The sequence below is a fragment of the Chiloscyllium punctatum genome, chromosome 27 (assembly GCF_047496795.1).
Source record: "Chiloscyllium punctatum isolate Juve2018m chromosome 27, sChiPun1.3, whole genome shotgun sequence".
In the NCBI taxonomy this organism is placed as follows: Eukaryota; Metazoa; Chordata; class Chondrichthyes; order Orectolobiformes; family Hemiscylliidae; genus Chiloscyllium; species Chiloscyllium punctatum.
Window position 1 is genome coordinate 44,902,794 of NC_092765.1, and position 17,963 is coordinate 44,920,756.

The following is a 17,963-nucleotide window of genomic DNA, read 5'->3' on the forward strand; positions in this document are numbered from 1 at the left end:
CAGGCAATGACTGTGGAGACCTGCCTCAGGCGACAACAGCGGTGGAGGCAGGCCTCAGGCGAGTCCCAAGTAGGCCCTCGGTCGTAGTGAAGTGGGGCAGACCTGTTGGGGAGGGTCCCCAAAGCAAGTTCCAGGCAGCCCCAAAATTGAGTCCCAGGCAGTGGTGGTGGAGGCAGGCCTCTGGCAGCAGCAGCAGTGGAGGTAGGCCTCTCCTCAGGCAACAGCAGCAGCAGTGGTGGAGGTCCTGGGGAGGGGCCCCAAGACAAGTCCCACGCAGCAGCAGTGAGGCAGGCCCCAAGCAGCAACAGGGACAGTCCCCTTCAAGGAGAGTCCTTGCACGTGCACAGTCACACACTGATCCAACTCTCAAGATAGGCAAATACCCGAGTGGCCAGTGACAAGCAGTGCCCTTCACAAAAGGCAATGCTGTGTGATCAGACATTCCTGTTTTTTTTAGTGCCCATAACACTCCTGGTTTTTTTTGGCAATGCTGTGTAACACTTGTTTATTTTTTTATATAACCCCCACACTACCGCCTAACTGCGGTAGTGCTTATTTTTTTTCCCACATTCCTGTTTATGACTGTCAGCCAGGGTTCCCTGATTGGACCAGATTAACAGCCCCAATCGGGAACTCGTATTTTATGAGGTCCACTTGGCTGACCTCATTACAATCACTACAGTCAAGACTGCAGTGTTTGAGTTATATGGAGAAGCTGGGACTTTATTCCCTAGAACATCAGAGGCTGAGAGGTCACTTTTATCAAGGTTTATAAAATCATGCGAAGCAGTGATAAGGTAAATAACCAAGGTCTTTTATCCAGGGCATGGAAGTCTATACCTGGAGGGCATAGGTTTAAGGTAACAGACATAGTGACAACTTAACACCAACAATATCGAATAGTTTGCTGAAATATTTATAAAGTTGTCAAATAGCGTGGGCAAGGCACTAAAAAACTAGATCAGAAAGGCATTCATCTTGGAAAATTGGAGGGATCATTGATAAACTAGTCACACAGAGAGAGGATTAAGTCCTTGGTCTGGATGGTGACATATTAAACTCAATGAACAAAAAGATAGACTTATAAACAATCATTTGAAAAGGGAATAGTGTCAGAGGACTGGTAGATAATAATTGTGTTTCTTACACTTACAGGAGATAGATCAAGCTCAGAGAACAACAGACCAATTAGCTGAATGTCAGTGGCAGAAGCAGTCAGGGCATCTTCACATGAACAGAAATACAAAAGGGCAGAGTTCCAAAAGGGAAGTCAGGCTCACCTAAACTTTGTGATTTCCTTGCAGATTTATCAATTCAATTTGATAGATGTGATTATTTTGCTTTTCAAATGTTTTTTGTTCAGGCATTGCATGACTAGCACCAAGGAATAGGAAGCAAATGGGATTGTAAATTTGCTAAATAGAGGAAACTGACAGCAGGGATTGAGGGTAGTTACTCAGATTGATGGCCAGTTGGTAAGGAGCTATACTGGGCCCACAGTTCCTCACTGTTCACACGTTCAGTGAGGATATCCATTTTGCAGGGTTTAAGAAACACTGATGCAGACAGCAATAAAATATTAAAGGATATTAAGGAATGGCCTTGCAAATAGCAATATAATTTAATGAAAGTACACGGATTATAGATTTTGGTGGGAAGATTAAGGAGGTTACTTATTCCACTGGGCGATGCTTTAGTGTGAAGGTGGGACCATTAACCACAATATGGCCAGGCTCTGAGTGTATTTAACTGCAGGGTCAACTCCCTCAAAACAGACAGGTTGTCAGTTTCCGTAGGCTGGTTGATCAATTACAATTATATTAAAACGCTTTTTAGAATGTTTCTGTACTCAAACAGGGTTCCCGGCCTTCCTGGGACTCATCAGTGACAGTAAACAGGAACACAGCAGCAATACTTGGAGCTGACAGGGAAATCTGCCAATCAATACTGAAACCTTTCCAGCTGGTTTCTTGTCTGCTTGTATGAGAGGCTTTGTTCACAGCAGTCATACTGAGAGGTTACTTCCACAATGTCGGAGGTTGTGTTCCTGTCCACTGCTTTAGAGCTGTGTCTGTGAACTGTCAGATCGGCATGGGTGCTGCTTTCACTGTTTCACTTTCCGAGCCTAAGATGAGGGCCAAGATGACTTGCAGCAATAGTTTCCTCTTCACACAGCCTGGATTGGGGTGGGGGTAGGGGAAGACAAGGAGAACAATACCGTTCACAGGATCCAAGCTGAAATACGGGGCCTATAAGCAGAAGGCTAGCTTCCTCAACATGTCCAAACCTTAGTGTCTCAGGAGGCTCAGCATCTTGACATTTGATCCTTACAACCTGATGAAGCAAGGCCAGTTATCAGTGAGCCTGAGGATCGCAGAATCCTGACAGTCAGGAAAGAGGCCATTCAGTTAAGATCAGAGTGGTGCTAGAAAAACACAGCAGGTCAGGCAGCATCTGAGGAGCAGGAAAATCGACATTTTGGGCAAAAGCCCTTTATCAGGAATGAGGCTAGGAGTCTCGGGGGTGGAGAGATAAATGAGAGGGGGGTGGTGCTGGGGAGAAGGTAGCTGAGAGTGTAATAGGTGGAGGGAGGTGGGGGTAGAGGTGATAGGTCGGAGGGCAGGGTGGAGCGGATTGGTGGGAAGGAAGATGGACAGGTCATGAGGGCGGTGCTGAGCTGGAAGGTTGGAACTCAGATAAGGTAGGGGGGGGGGAAGGGAAATGAGGAAACTGATGAAATCCACATTGATGCCCTGGGGCTGAAGGGTCCCGAGGCGGAAGATGAGGCGTTCTTCCTCCAGGCGTCGGATGGTGAGGGAATGGTGATGGAGGAGGCCCAGGACCTGCATGTCCTTGGCCGAATGGGAGGGGAAGTTGAAATGTTTGGCCACGGGGTGCTGGGGTTGATTGGTGCGGGTGTCCCAGAGATGTTCCCTAAAGCGCTCAGCGAGAAGGCATCCAGTCTCCCCAATGTAAAGGGAACCACATCGGGAGCAACGGATACAATAAATGATATTGGTGAATGTGCAGGGGAATCTTTGGATGTGTAAGGCTCCTTTGGGGCCTTGGATGAAGGTGAGGGAGGAGGTGTGGGCGTAGGTTTTGCAATTCCTGCGGTGGCAGGGGAAGATGCCAGGATGGGAGGGTGGGTTGTCGGGGGGTGTGGACCTGACTAGGTAGTCACGGTGGGAACAGTCTTTGCAGACAGTGAATAAGGATGGGGCGGGAAATATATCTCTGGTGATGGGGTCTGTTTGTAGGTGGTGGAAATGTCGGCGGATGCGATGTATGCGGAGGTTGGTGGGATGAAAGGTGAGGACCAGGGGAGGTTCTGTCCTTGTTGTGGTTGGAGGGCTGGAATTCAAGGGCAGAGGTGTGGGACGTGGATGAGGTGTGTTGGAGGGCATCATCAACCACGTAGGAGGGGAAATTGCGGCCTTTAGAAAAGGAGGCCATCTGGTGTGTTCTGTGGTGGAACTGGTCCTCCTGGGAGCAGATACGGCAGAGGTGGAGGAATTGGGAATAAGGGATGGCATTTTTGCAGGAGGCAGGGTGGGAGGAGGTGTAATCCAGGTAGCTATGGGAATCGGTGGGTTTGTAAAAAATGTCAGTGTTGAGTCGGTCACCATTGATGGAGATGGAGAGGTGCAGGGAGGGGAGAGAGGTGTCAGAGATGGTCCAGGTTAATTTAAGATTAGGGTGGAATTGTTGGTCAAGTTGATAAACTATTCAACCTCCTCGCGGGAGCACAAGGTGGTGCCAATCTGTGTAGCGGAGAAAAAGGTGAGGAGCGGTGCCGGTGTAACTCCAGAAGATAGACTGTTCCACGTAGCCGACAAAGAGACAGGCATAGCTGGGACCCATGGCTACCCCTTTGGTCTGGAGGAAGTGGGAGGGTTCGAAGGAGAAATTGTTGAGAGTGAGGACCAGTTCAGCCAAACGAATAAGAGTGTCAGTGGAAGAGTACTGTTGGGGACATCGGGAGATGAAGAAATGGAGGGCTTGGAGGCCCTGGTCATGGCAGATGGAGGTGTAGAGGGACTGGATATCCATGGTGAAGATGAGGTGTTGGGAGCCAGGGAAATGGAAGTCTTGGAGGAGGTGGAGGGCATGGGTGGTCTCCCAAGCGTGTGCGAGAAGTTCCTAGACTAGGGGGGATAGGACAGTATCTATGTGGGTGGAGATGAATTCGGGGTGGGCCAGGAGCAGGCTGAGACAATGGGTCAGCCAGGGTGGTCAGGCTTGTGGATCGTGGGTAGCAGGTAGAACCGGGCAGTGCGGGGTTCCCGATCTCTCAGGATGGAAGCTGTAGGTAGGAGATCCCCTGGGGTGATGAGGTTGTGTATGGTCTTGAAGATGATGGCTTGGTGATGGGGGGGTGAGGTCATGTTCAAGGGGGCGGTGGGAGGAGGTGTCTTCAAGTTGGAGCCTGGTTTTAGCGGTGTAGAGGTCATTGTGCCAAACTTCCACTGCATCCACTTTATCCACTGGTTTGGTGGTGAGGTTGGGGTTGGAGCAGAGGGAGTGGAGGGCTGTGCATTGTGAGGGTGAGAGGTTAGAGTGAGTGAAGGGAGTGGACAGGTTGAGGTGGTCAATGTATCAGCAGCAGTTGGAAATGAAGAGGTCAAGGGCGGGTAACAGACCAGCATGGGGTGTCCAGGTAGATGGAGTGTGTTAGAGGTGGACGAAGGGGTCCTCGGAGAGTGGGTGGGAGTCTTGATTGAAAAAATAAGCTTGGAGGCGGAGGCAGTAACAGAAGTGTTCGATGTCATAACACGTGTTGAATTTGTTGATGCGTGAATGGAGGGAAAGAAGGTGAGGCCTTTGCTGAGGACTGACCTTTGTCCTCAGTGGGGGAGAGGTCTGGAGGGATGGTGAAAACTCGGCAGGGCTGGGAGCTAGGACCTGGTGTAGGGCTGGAGCTGGGAGTGGGGGGTGAGACTGCAACTGGAGTGGGTGTGGTAGTGGGGGGACCGGGGTGACGTCATTAGTGATGCTCACTCCGGGGTTCTGGGGGGGGCGGTGGGTGGTGGGTGGTGACAGTGGGATCCATGGGAGGCGTGTCGGCAGTGTACAGGTGAGTGGCGTCAGTGGGGGTGGAAGTAGATGTGACAACTGCATTCAGCCCATTGAGTCTGCACCGACCCTCTGAAGAGCATCTCAGCCCCTTCCTTACCCTCATGACCCGATGATTTCCCATGAATTATCCACCTAGCCTACACATCCCTGGGCACTGGACAATTTAGCATGGCCAATCTACTTAATGTATGATATTTACCTTGTAGGTGTCAACCTCCTTCCCTCTGGCTACTTTCAGAGGATCTGAGATTCAAGGGGTCCACAAGTGACTAATACAGTGTGGTTAAAGATTGTTTTGCCAGTGGGCACAATGAGGTTAATCTGTCTTTGATTTACTAGAGGGAGTGGGCACTCAGGTTTGTAAATCTGGCTAACTTTCCACAGCGTTATCAACTGGCCATGTGTGGGAGCAATATACTGAAAACCACACGAACATCAGACCATCAAAGGATGCTCCTCTGAGCAATGATCCATCAAATCTACTAGTTCCTATTCATCCCTCCTGCTAACTACGTCCTCAAAGAGAATCTCATAGATTTATCGAACATGAATTCCCTTTCATAAGACCATGTTGATTTAGGCTAATTCTATTGTCATTATCTAATCGCTCTGACACCCGATATTTCATGATACGTTCCAGCATTTGACAAACAAATAATATCAGGCCAATAGTGTCTTTTCCCTCTCTCCCTCCTTTGTTGGGTAACTGTGTTTATTTTGGAAATTTGGAACAGTTCTAGAATCTCATGAATTGTCAACGCTAATAGTCTGGGGGGTGAGACAGCAGCATAGTGGTTAACACTGCTGCCTCACAGCACTAAGGATCTGGGTTCAATTCCACCCTTGGGTGCCAGCCTGTGCAGAGTTTGTACATTCTCCCGGTGTCTGCGTAGGTTTCTTCCAGGTGCTCTGGTGTCCTCCCAGCATCCAAAGATTAGCAGGTGAGGCGGGCTGGCCATGCTAAATTGCCCACGGTGTGCAGGCGAGGTGGATTACTCACGTGCAATGCAACGTTACAGTTATAGGATGTGGGGCTAGGTTGGATGTTCTTCAAAGGTGTGGGCTGAATGGCCTGCTTCCATACTGTAGGAATTCTATGATTTTATGATCATCATTAGCCATGGACCACCACCTCCACGGGTTTCCCCCAGACCGTTTCTTCAACTACAGTATATTAATTCCTTTTAGTTCCTCCATTATGAACCTTGGTTTCACATTCTTTAGTTTATATCTTTCAACATGAAACTAATAAAAAAAAATGTGTTGACCACCTGCAATTTCTGAAATACCCATCGTAATTTTCTCATCTCAGCTTCTAAGGGATCCACCTTCATTTTTCTCGTATATGTTACACACTTGTAGAAGCTCTTATAATTTATCTTTCTTATTGGTTTATAGGGTTTTTTTTTCTTTAAATACTTGCCATTGTTTATTAGATTAGTTTACTTAGTGTGGAAACAGGCCCTTTGGCCCAACAAGTCCACACCGACCCGCCGCAGAGCAACCCACCCAGACTCCTTCCTGTACGTTTACCCCTTCACCTAACACTATGGGTAATTTAGGATGGCCAATTCACCTAACATGCACATCATTGGACTGTGGGAGGAAACCGGAGCACCCGGAGGAAACCCCCACAGACACGGGGAGAATGTGCAAACTCCACACAGTCAGTCGCCTGAGTCGGGAATTGAACTCTGGTCTCTGGTGCTGAGAGGCAGCAGCGCTAACCACTGTGCCATCGTGCCGCCCCATCTACTGTCATAAATTTCAATCTAATTTCCCAATCCACCTTCACTTCACACCTATGTACTTGCCTTTATTTAAGACGAATGCTTTAGTTTGGACTTGTTACTCTCAAATCAATGTCAAATTCTTACATATCATAATCACTCTTCCACAAAGATCCCTTACTATGAGATGTCTAATCTCATTACAAAATGCCAGATCTTAAATAACCTGTTCCCGGATTGGTTCTATGACATATTATAGAGTCATATAGCACGAAAACAGACTCTTTGGTCTAACCAGTCCATGTTGACCATGATTCCAAACTAAACTCGTCCCACCTGCCTGCTCTTGGCCCATATCCATCCAAAGATTTCATATTCATGTACTTATCCAAATGTCTTTTAAACAATGTTACAATACCGGCATCCACTTCTATGGAAGTTCATTCCCCACACAAACCACTCTCTGTTTAAAAATATTGCCACTCCTGTCTTTTTTAAATCTTTCCCCTCTCACCTTAAAAATGTGCCCCTTAGTCTTGAAATCCCCCACTCTAGGGAAAAGACTTTGCCATTCACTTTATGCCCCTCGAGATTTTATGAACCTTTATAAAGTCACCCCTCAACCTATACTGTTCTGGGAAGCTGTTCCAAATGCATTTCTGAACTTTAGCCAGTTTTATTTGTGTAGTCTATTTGAAGATTAAAGTCCCTTAGGATTGTAGCATTGCCTCTGTCACAAGCTAATGTTATCACTTGATTGAATAGCACTATCAAAGAGCCAGCACAGACCTGAGGGGCCAAATGACCTCTTACTCTACCGCCATACTTCTGCTCATCAGGACTGAGTGCCATACTAATTCTACACTCTGCCCAATTCTACTCTCAATTGAGATCAATATTGGATGAGGTTTTTTAAGGTATCTTGTGGGAATGTTTCCTTGTCCAAGTAGTGAATTGGGTTAAAATGATTCTATTAGTTAGCATTTGACCAATGACGTATAACTTAGCAGCAACTTAATTCTCTATTTTCCAAAGTTAATTACAGACAATGTAATTAGTGCAAGCGAAGCAAATTGATTTGGAAGCATCTTTCAAAATCAGGAAATGACCTTGTTAGTGATGAGTGAGCATAGATCATTTTTCACCTTCTCCAGTTGGATTATTGCCTTGGGGTGGTCAGTTAATCTATTCAGTAGCTGTATTGTGAGGCCACTAGAGAACTTTTGATTTGATTTGTAATTGTCACATGTACCAAGATACAATGAAAAGTATTGTTTTGCGTGCTAACCAGACAAATCATACCTTACATAAGTACATCAGGGTAATAGAACAGAATGCAGAATACAGTACTACAGCTACAGAGAAAGATAATCTCCAGGTGGAACTGTGAAACCACAGTTCTGATTAACCAAGATTCTTACTTCTCCTGTAGGAACCCCACTCAAATGCCATTAACTTTAAAACGTGAATTTGATCGTGAAACCCTGGCTGCAACACATCACTGAAAGAAGTTTCCAGAAGCAGAAATAGTCATTCAATGCTACAGAACTTGAGTGATGCTTAAAAAAAACACATTGGTTGAAGCCTTTTATCTTGCAGTCATCAGGGCAAGTGGCAAGAATACCAATTCAAAGTGATTTCTGTTTGAATCAGACGCTGCCTGACCTGTTGTGCTTTTCCAGCGCTACACTTCTGACTTGTAAATTGTCGTGATGAGTACAAGACAAAAATTGACAAAATCTGTCTTTTTTTTCAGCATTACTCAAGAGTCCATAAAGTTAGCCTGAAGGTCTTTTAATATTGAGTGACCATTTTGGATTCTGAACACAGAACAACGTGGTTATCTCATCTGACCCGACCTCATGATAGCCTATGGAAGGATTTAAGTACCAAACAGTTATAGATTACTTACCCAGTTTCTGTAATATATTAAATATAAACATCGAGGGGTGCTGTCTAATGTCTTTTCAGTCCATGTTATTTTTGGTCAGACCCAACAGATAAGATCTGCTTCATCCTTTCTCCAGACAGAAGAAATCAAAAAGCAACCATAACCCTTAAGCGTAATGCAATACGAAACTGGTGCCAAGTGATCAGGTTTTGCAAAACAAATAGGCAAGTAGTCATTATGTGCATCTGAACAGTGAGAACAGAACAGACCTGGGGTTCAAATGTCACCATTAGATCTAAAAATGAATCCCCAGTGAATTATAAAGGTCACCAAGATTATGTTTCATGTTTGAACTTTTTCACTGTGCCTGTGTGTGTTTTTGTATTAATGTAATAGGAGGTATTTAGTCTGCTTGTGATGTGACTTTGAGAATTTACAGTGGGCTCTAGGGGTTTTTGGAGTGAAGGTCAGACATTCTGTTCGATTGCATGGTGTACGCCATCTAAGGAATGATATTGAGATTCACTGCGAGTCCGTTCACCATGATTTATTCTGCACGGTGTAAAGAATAGCTCTTTGCTGTAATTTATACGAAATGTTTTAGGGACGTGCGCAGTTCAGGGACCCAAGGCAACACGGTGGCACGCGGGTTGTGTAATCCGCTTGGATATATCCCAAGACGTTTTATCACATGACCCTTTTCGCTGCCATGCTTTTACACAACTGCCATTGGCTGTTCAATGTGTCCATCCTGATGGAGCTCCGCCTTTCTATGCTCCATCACAAGCAAGCACTTTCTTTAACATCAAAGCCGAAAGAACTGCGGATGCTTTAAAACAGAAATCAAAACATAAGTTGCTGGAAAAAACTCAGCAGGTCTGGTAGCATCTGCGCAGAGAAATCAAAGTTAATGTTTCAGAACTGAGAAAGGGTCACCGGATCTGAGACTTTAACTCTGAGTTCTCTTCACAGATACTACCAGACCGGCTGAGTTTTTCCAGCAACTTCGGTTTTTGATTTTGTTTTGGTGGAAAACTCAAACGCAGAAATTGTTGGAGAAACTCAGCGAGTCTGGCAAGATCTGTGGAGAGAAAGCAGAGTTGATGCTTCTAGTGTTGTGACTTTTCAACAGTAACTGATAGTTTCTGGGAAAGAAATGGTATTTATCTTGATGACAGTGGGTGGGGGGGGGGGGGAGGGGGGAAGGAGTGAGTGGATAGGTGGAGATGGAAGCTAGTGTGAGAGAGAAAGAGAGAGGAACCGGAGGATTGTTGCCAGGGAAGAAGAGGAGTGAATGAGGTGACGCAGGAGGCGATGAGTGGGTGGGCATGTGGGTCGGCTGTGTTGGAAGTCACTCATGTCATGACAGAACCTGGGATGTGGAGCAGTGAAAAGGACATAGAGGAAAGTATTCAGGCTCTAAAATTATTGAACTCAATATTGAAACCTGAAGGCTACAGGATTCCTAAATGCAAAGTGAGGTGCTGTTTTTCCAGCTTGCACTGAGCTTCGCTGGAACACTTCAGTAAGCCTGAGATGGAGAGATTAACCAGGGAACAGGCTGGCGCGTCAGGGTCATTTTTCCAGATAGAGCATAGGTGTTCTGTAAAGCGGTCACCCAGTCCACACTTCGTTTCCCCAATGTAGAGGAGACCACATTGTGTGCAGTGAATTGATTGGACTGTTACCTGATTGGGAGAAAGTGAGGACTGCAGATGCTGGAGATCAGAGTCGACAGTGGGATACTGGAAAAGCACAGCAGGTCAGGCAGCATCAGAGGCGCAGGAGAATCAACATTTCAGGCAAGAGCCCTTCATTCCTGAAATGCCAATTCTCCTGCTCCACGGATGCTGCCTGATCTGCTGTGCTCTTCCAAAGCCACACTCTCAACTCTGTTACCTGATTGGATGATTCTTGTCTGGCCATCAAACAGCTTCTTTGCCACATGTTCAATATTTTTACAACCAGCAAAACTGTTAACAAGAAGTTAAAAAATAATTACAATTATCTTTTGGTTGCCCAATGTTACTTCTCTTGGCTTTTTTGTGCAATGCCCAAGACTTTAATTATTAATCGCTGAAGATGCAGGGCATTTGTACAAGGCAACCCTTGGTGGAAAGATGGATTCAGGTCTGGCTCAAATATTTAGACTCAGGATCAAGTCATTTGTGGCACAACAGAAGCCCATGCAGTCCATGATGATTATCAGTAGAGCTGGTCTAATTCTTCCAAGCATGGCTTCCCTACCCTGTATCTCCATAGTCTGCAGGTTTATTTCTCTCAAGCACCCATCCATTTTCCTTCTGAAATTATTGATCACCTTCACAGACAATGAGCACCAGGTTGTTATCAACAGTTATGTAAAACATTCTTCCTCACATCCCATCTTTTGCCCGAAACCTTAAATCTATTTTCCTCAGTTCTTGAACCTTTGGTGATTGGGAACAGCATTTCTTTGTCTATCTTCTCTAAACCTGCTGTAATTTGTACACCTCAGTCTGAACTCCCTCTGTCTTTAAGTTAAGGAGAACAAACTCATTTTTTGAGCTTCCAGCAACTGTGCAGCCATGTGGCCATCCAGTTTAGAGGGAACTTTGCTCATATCCTTCAAATCCTTGAAGTTCAACGACCAGAGCTGGACATTGTCTGGCTTTAGACAGAGTCAGCTAAATTTCCTTTCTCTTGTATTCAATACCTCCTTCATGAAGCCCAGGGTCCTAAATGCTTTAATAACTTTGCTCAAAGTATGTCACCACCTAAATTGTTTTTAATGCCATCTATAACCTTTAAACATAGATTCTTTTCCGTGGAATAGCAACTTGAGGGGACATTCAGAAGGCCTTGATTGGCCATTAAGGCTTTATTTTTATGATGCCACCTGATGTTATTACAGGGTATATGAATAAGAAGAGTTTAGAGAGATATGGGCCAAATGCTGGCAAATGGGATGAGATTAATTCAGAATATCTGGTCAGCCTGGATGATTTGGACCGAAGAATTTGTTTCCATGCTGTACCCCCAAATGACTCTATGTCCTGCCATCTTTAAAGTTGCATACCCATTAGCGCTCAGGGTCTCCCTGTCTATGCACACTCTTTAGAATGGCGTCATTGCCTCTTGTCTGCCCCTCCATCCAATCAACCTGTGCCCTTTTGCAGTTGACTTGTATCAATGTCACTGTCTGTCCCATCTCCAATCTTGACATATCAGTGAATTTTGAAATTCTACTCTATATGATAATAGAATACAGATACACAATACATATACTATATGTAGGGATTGGGGGGTGGGGGGGGGTGGGGAGAAGCGCAACAGCTTAGTGGCATTATCACTGGACTATTAATCCAGAGATCCAGGTAATATTCTGGGATCCAGGGTTCAAATCCTGCCATTGCAGATAGTGGAATTTGAATTCAATTGAAAAAGAAATCTAGAATTAAGTGTCTAATGAACCCACTGTCGATGGTCCACGAATATCCTTCAGGGAAGAAAACTGCCGTTCTTATCTCGTCTGGCCTACACATGACTCCAGAGCCACTGCAATGTGGTTGACTCTCAACTGGGCAATGAAGGATGGGCAATAAATATTGGCCTAGTCAGTGAGGCCCTCGTCCCATGAATGAATAAAACAAAGTAATGGCCCCAGTGTTGACCTTTGGGAAACGCCATTGTCTACTATCTTCACATTCTGATCCATGCTACCTCAATGGTGGCATTCCCTTAAGAAGGAGACACATGAGACAGCATTTTGCTGCTAGCAACCTGAAGCACTTTCTAGTTGCTCAGCCAGACGTAAGCCTGATGTTTATAAAGAGCTTGGATGGTGAGAAAGGCCCAACATTCCAGGGAAATGGATGTCAAACAACTGGAGATAGGAGACAGCTAACACAAAGGAAAATGGCCTTGGAAACATCATAAAGATACTTTCAACATTGGGCAAGAAGTCGTAGAAAATTAGAAACCCTGCAGTGTGGAAGCAGTTTATTTGGCCCATCAAATCCACATTGACCCTCCAAAGAGTATTCCACCAAGATCCACCCCCATCCCTATATTTCTCATGGCTAACTTATCTAGACTGCACATCCCTGGATAATTTGGGCAATTTAGCATGGCCAATCCATCTACCCTGCACATCTTTGGACCATGGGAAGAAACCCTCTCAGACATGGGGAGAATGTGCAAATCCCACCTAGATATTTGCCCAAGGCTGGTATCAAACCTGGGTCCCTGGCACTGAGAGGCAGCAGTACAAACCACTGAGCCACTGCGCTGCTTTCGTATCAAGGCTCCCATCTTATTTTATTGAGTCACTTGATGTAGTCTCATTGTAGTTCTTTACATCATAAAGGCAGTGGTGTTATCCTCTCTGGTCTCTGATGTCAGTGTATCAGTCACTAACCTCCCCAGGGATTCACAGTAAGTAGCTTTGCTTTTTGAGTGTTTTTCACACAGAAGAGAGAGTTGCCCATATTTACAACAAATTGTGTTTGGGCTGCATTAAATTTTGTGGGTCTGTAATACAGAGTCATAGAGATGTACAGTATGGAAACAGACCCTTTGGTCCAACTTGCCCATCCTGACCAGATATCCTAAATTAATCTAGTCCCACTTGCCAGCACTTGGTCCATATCCTTCGAAACGCTTCCAATTCATATACCCATCCAAATGCCTTTTAAATGTTTAAATTGTACTAGCCTCCACCATTTCATCTGGCAGCTCATTCCATACACTCACCATCTTTTGTGTGGAAAAAGTTAAACCCTGAGGTCTCTTTTATATCTTTCCCCTCTCACACTAAACCTATGCCCTCTAGTTCTGGACTCCCCCATCCTCGGGAAAAGACCTTGTCTATTTACCTTATTCATGCCCCTCATGATTTTATAAGCCTCTATAAAGGTCGCCTCTCGGCCTCCGCTGCTCCAGGGAATACAGCTCCAGCCTATTCAGCCTCTGCCTATACCTCAAACCCTCTGACCCTGGCAAAGTTCTTGTAAATCTTTTCTGAACCCTTTCAAGTTTCACCACGCCCTTCCGATAGATAATCTCAAAGTCCTCATACCTCTCTAACAGACTGGTCTCATTTATAATTATCATCTAAACTACACCCCCCATCGTCCATGAATTCCCTCATTATTTTAAAACTCAATGTACAGATTATGATACAATATCATGGCACATTGCCGTGTTGCTGAATAGTATCATGAAGAGATAGCATCTGACCCCCTGTATGTGATCGTGTCCTTGCACCTTAATAGTTTCTTATTAGCCATTTCCCAAAGCCACAAATCATCAATTTACTGATCACCCCAATATTGGATCATTTGTAATTTGTTATAACACTGGAATACTAATTCATGTAAGCAATCCTGTGTTACTTAGATTTGTTCCAGCTCCCTTTGCTCTGTCAATGCCTTGAGGCTACAGTATAATCCCTTCACTGTCTGTGTTCTGAGTTCCAGACCAGCCCACACTGGTGAGGCTGCAACAGTGAGCAAATTGTAATAGATCTCTGGGGAATGAATTCCCCCTCAATCATTTTTATTCTTCAGCGTGGACCCAGACACCAAACCTATCTTTCATTGATGCCAAATTATTATAGGCTGCAGGGAGTTGGTGTGAGAGATGATGTAGTCACTTTGGGACAGCAAGGATTGCTCTTTAATGTTGGGATATTGACTAGCCACTTCATCCAAGGTATACTTGCCCATTATGTACAACCAACTGAGAATGCAACATGAGCAGTACCTCTATGGCTTTGAGATGACCCCAAGATGCCAAATTAAATCTGAGCCAACTTCAATGGTAGGTTGGTTCCACAGGTCCATCTGATTAATGACCAGTTAGACCTGCATCACTGTAACTTGATTGTTAGACCTATCACTGGGCCATTTCATTTACAATTCATTGAATGTGAGGGTTCAGCATTTATTACCCATTTCTATTTGCTCTTGAGAAGCTGGTGATGACTTGCCTTCTTGAACCGTTGCAGTCCATGTTGTGTGGAAACCCCACAATGCCTTTAGTGTGAAGTTCTAAGATTTTCACCCAGGGACACTGAAAGAACAGTATATTTCAACAAGCTGATGTTGAGCGGCTTGGAAGGGAATTTTTAGGTGGCAGTGTTCCCATGTATCTGCTTTTCTATTGTTATGTTATTTAGAAACAGCTAAGGAGCTAATGGTTATGAAATTGCACATCTAAAGTTCCGCAATTTACTGAACCACTATGGATATCAGATGCTGAGGAGCAATACGTCAACATACAGCAACATGAAGAGCTGAAAGAAACAGACTCCGTGAAATCCCAGCATTTAGAAAGCCACTACAAACACACCGAGTTAGACCCTATCTGCCACTGCCTGTGAAAAAGAACAGGAAGTGACCTCAACACAGGAAATGACATCACCGACCCAAAGAAACCCAAACATAAAAATAGAAAGCAGGGATTATCAGCAGTGCTTTGCCTGAGGCCCACTGAAGGTGTTACCTAGTCGGGTGACGAAACATCTGGAAATGAACCCTTCAGCTCAGCCTACATCCACAACAAGTGCACAACTGCATAATGTATCGGGAGGCAGATGTTGTCATAAAAGTATTTGAGAAATTTAAACAAAAGTGTGGATGAACATTTAATATCTTGTCAAAGGCACTAGTCAATAGAAAGTGTCAACGATATATTTTATTGCCAAAAGAGAAAGCGTTAAACTTGTTTGTTAGTTGGGAAATGAATAATGTTGTCAATTATCATCCAGATTTTTTTTCAGAAAGACTCTCCCTTCTATCTGAAATGTAAGAGAGTTGAAAGTGATGACAATTATCTTAGCATGACATGATCTGTTTGCTGAGCAAGTGATTCCTGAGATAGTATGTCACAATGGAACTGGATTTGCTTCCAGAGTCTTTAAGCAATTTGCTAAATAGTATGTGTTCCACCTCTTCAGCCTATGTTACCTAAGGGGATGTAGGTTTGTGGACAGACACATTCAGACTGCCAAGCGAACGCCTATGAAATGCTGAGATACCAAGATAAACACAAATATTGTCCTATGGTCACTCCGAACTGCACCCCTCAGGGTTGACACGAAATCACCTACAGAGATGTTAAATGGAAGAAAGTACAAGACAATTCTGCCATGTTCTGCCAAGTGTTCAGGACGGAGTGAGACTCGTTCATGCACAGGTATAGAGTGGATATCCAGAGATTTTTTCCAATGGTGGAAATATCTATCATGAGGGGGGCATAGTTTTAAGGTAATTGGAAGGTTTAGGAGAAATGTCAGAGTTAGTGGCTTTACACAGAGAGTGGTGGGTGTGTGGAATGCACTGTCAGCAGTGGTGGCAGAGTCAGATACATTGGGGGCATTCAAGTAACTCTTGGATCAGCACATGGAAGATAATACAATGAAGGGTATGTAGGCTAGTCTGATCTTAGAGTAGGATAAAAGGCCAACACAACATTGAGGGCCGAAGGGCCTGTACTGTGTTCTACTCTATGTTCTACGTAGAAGGAAGGTATCACTTCAACACATGTTTCAACTACTGAAAGGATGAACTGTCCAGATACAAGATTTAGCAAAAGCTGTTGGTCAGACTGAGACTCACATATTGAGACTGAGCGCAGAACGACTCCTGAGGCTCCTCATTTGCTCCTTAGACCTTAGAAGAAAGAAAAGATTTGCATTCATTCATTTCATTTCACATGCTCAGGATAGTCAAAACATGTTGTAAACAACAAAGTACTTTTTGAAGTGTAGTTGCTTTGATAGCAAAGAGGTAGACAGGGTAGTGAAGAAGATGATTGGTATGCTTGTCTTTATTGGTCAATGCACTGAGTGTAGGAATTAGGAGGTCATGTTGTGGTGGTTCAGGACGTTGGTTAGGCCATTTTTGGAAAACAGTGCTCAATTCTGGTCTCTCTGCTTTAGGAAGGATGTTGTTAAACTTAAAAGGGTTCAGAAAAGATTTGCAAACATGTTGCCAGGGTTGGAGGGTTTGAGCTATTGAGAGAGGCTGAATACGCTGAGGCTGGTTTCCCTGGAGTGCGGGAGCTGAGAGGTGATTCCACAGAGGTTTATAAGAATGAGGGGCATGGATACAGTAAATAGCCAAGGTCTTTATTCCAGGGTAGGGAAGTCTAAAACTAGAGGGCATAGGTTTAAGGTGAGAAGGGAAAGATGTAAAAGAGGTGCATATTTTCCATGCAGAGAGTGGTGGGTATGGAAATAGCTGCGACAGAAAGTGGTGGAAACTTGTACAATTACAGCATTTAAAAGGCACGCTAAAGGATGGGTACATGAGTAGAAAGAGTTTAGAGGGAAATGGGCCAAATGCTGACAAATGGGACTAGATCAGTTTAGGATATCTGGTCAGCATGGTTGATTTGGACCAAAGGGTCTGTTTCCATGGTGTACATCTCTGACTCAATATGGTAAAACACAACTGATTGAGGATAAAATTGGTCTGGACAATGGGAACATTCTTCAATTCTTCTTCAGAATCATGCCAAAGGATCCTTTAAACTTATTTAAGAGATGTATGGATCCTTTGTTTAATATTACATCCGAAAAAAAAATCACTTTACAATGCAGCTGTCATTACTGTTAGCCTGAGAGTCTTCACCAAAGTCTTAGGAATGGGACTTGAACCTACAAGCTTCTTTTCCAGAGATGGGCAGTTCTATCACTGAGCTACAGTTCATTGAGCTCCCAGTGGTAAATGGGACATATTCTCCATTGACTTCGATGGTGTGCACTTTACATTGGGCAGACTCAATCTCTTCAAGGGCACTCCATTTTGAGAGGGGTTTTGATATGGGGTGGCCAGGCAACCACATAAGAATTGATGTGGCTCTGGCACCAGTAACAGCTGATGATTTCTTGTCGCTTTGTGTTCTGACAGGCCAAAACACCAGGGCATTGTGCGGTGGAAGCACTGGCTCCCAACACCAGGCCCGGCTGATCCAAGAAGGTGAGAAAAGATTTGCTTTGATTTATTGTTGTCATTGAGAGAGAGGTTGTTAACATTGCATCACGACACCAAGCACTCATTTCATTCCTGTATACTGACTCATCATTGTTAGAGAGTTTCAGAGTCAAGATTAGAGTGGTGCTGGAAAAGCACAGCAAGTCGGGCAGCATCTGAGGAGCAGGAAAATTGATATTTCGGGCAAAAGCCCTTTATCAAGAATGAGGCTGGGAGCCTAGGGAATGAAGAGATAAATGAGAGGGGATTGGGGCTGGGAAGAAAGTTGCTGAGAGTGCAATA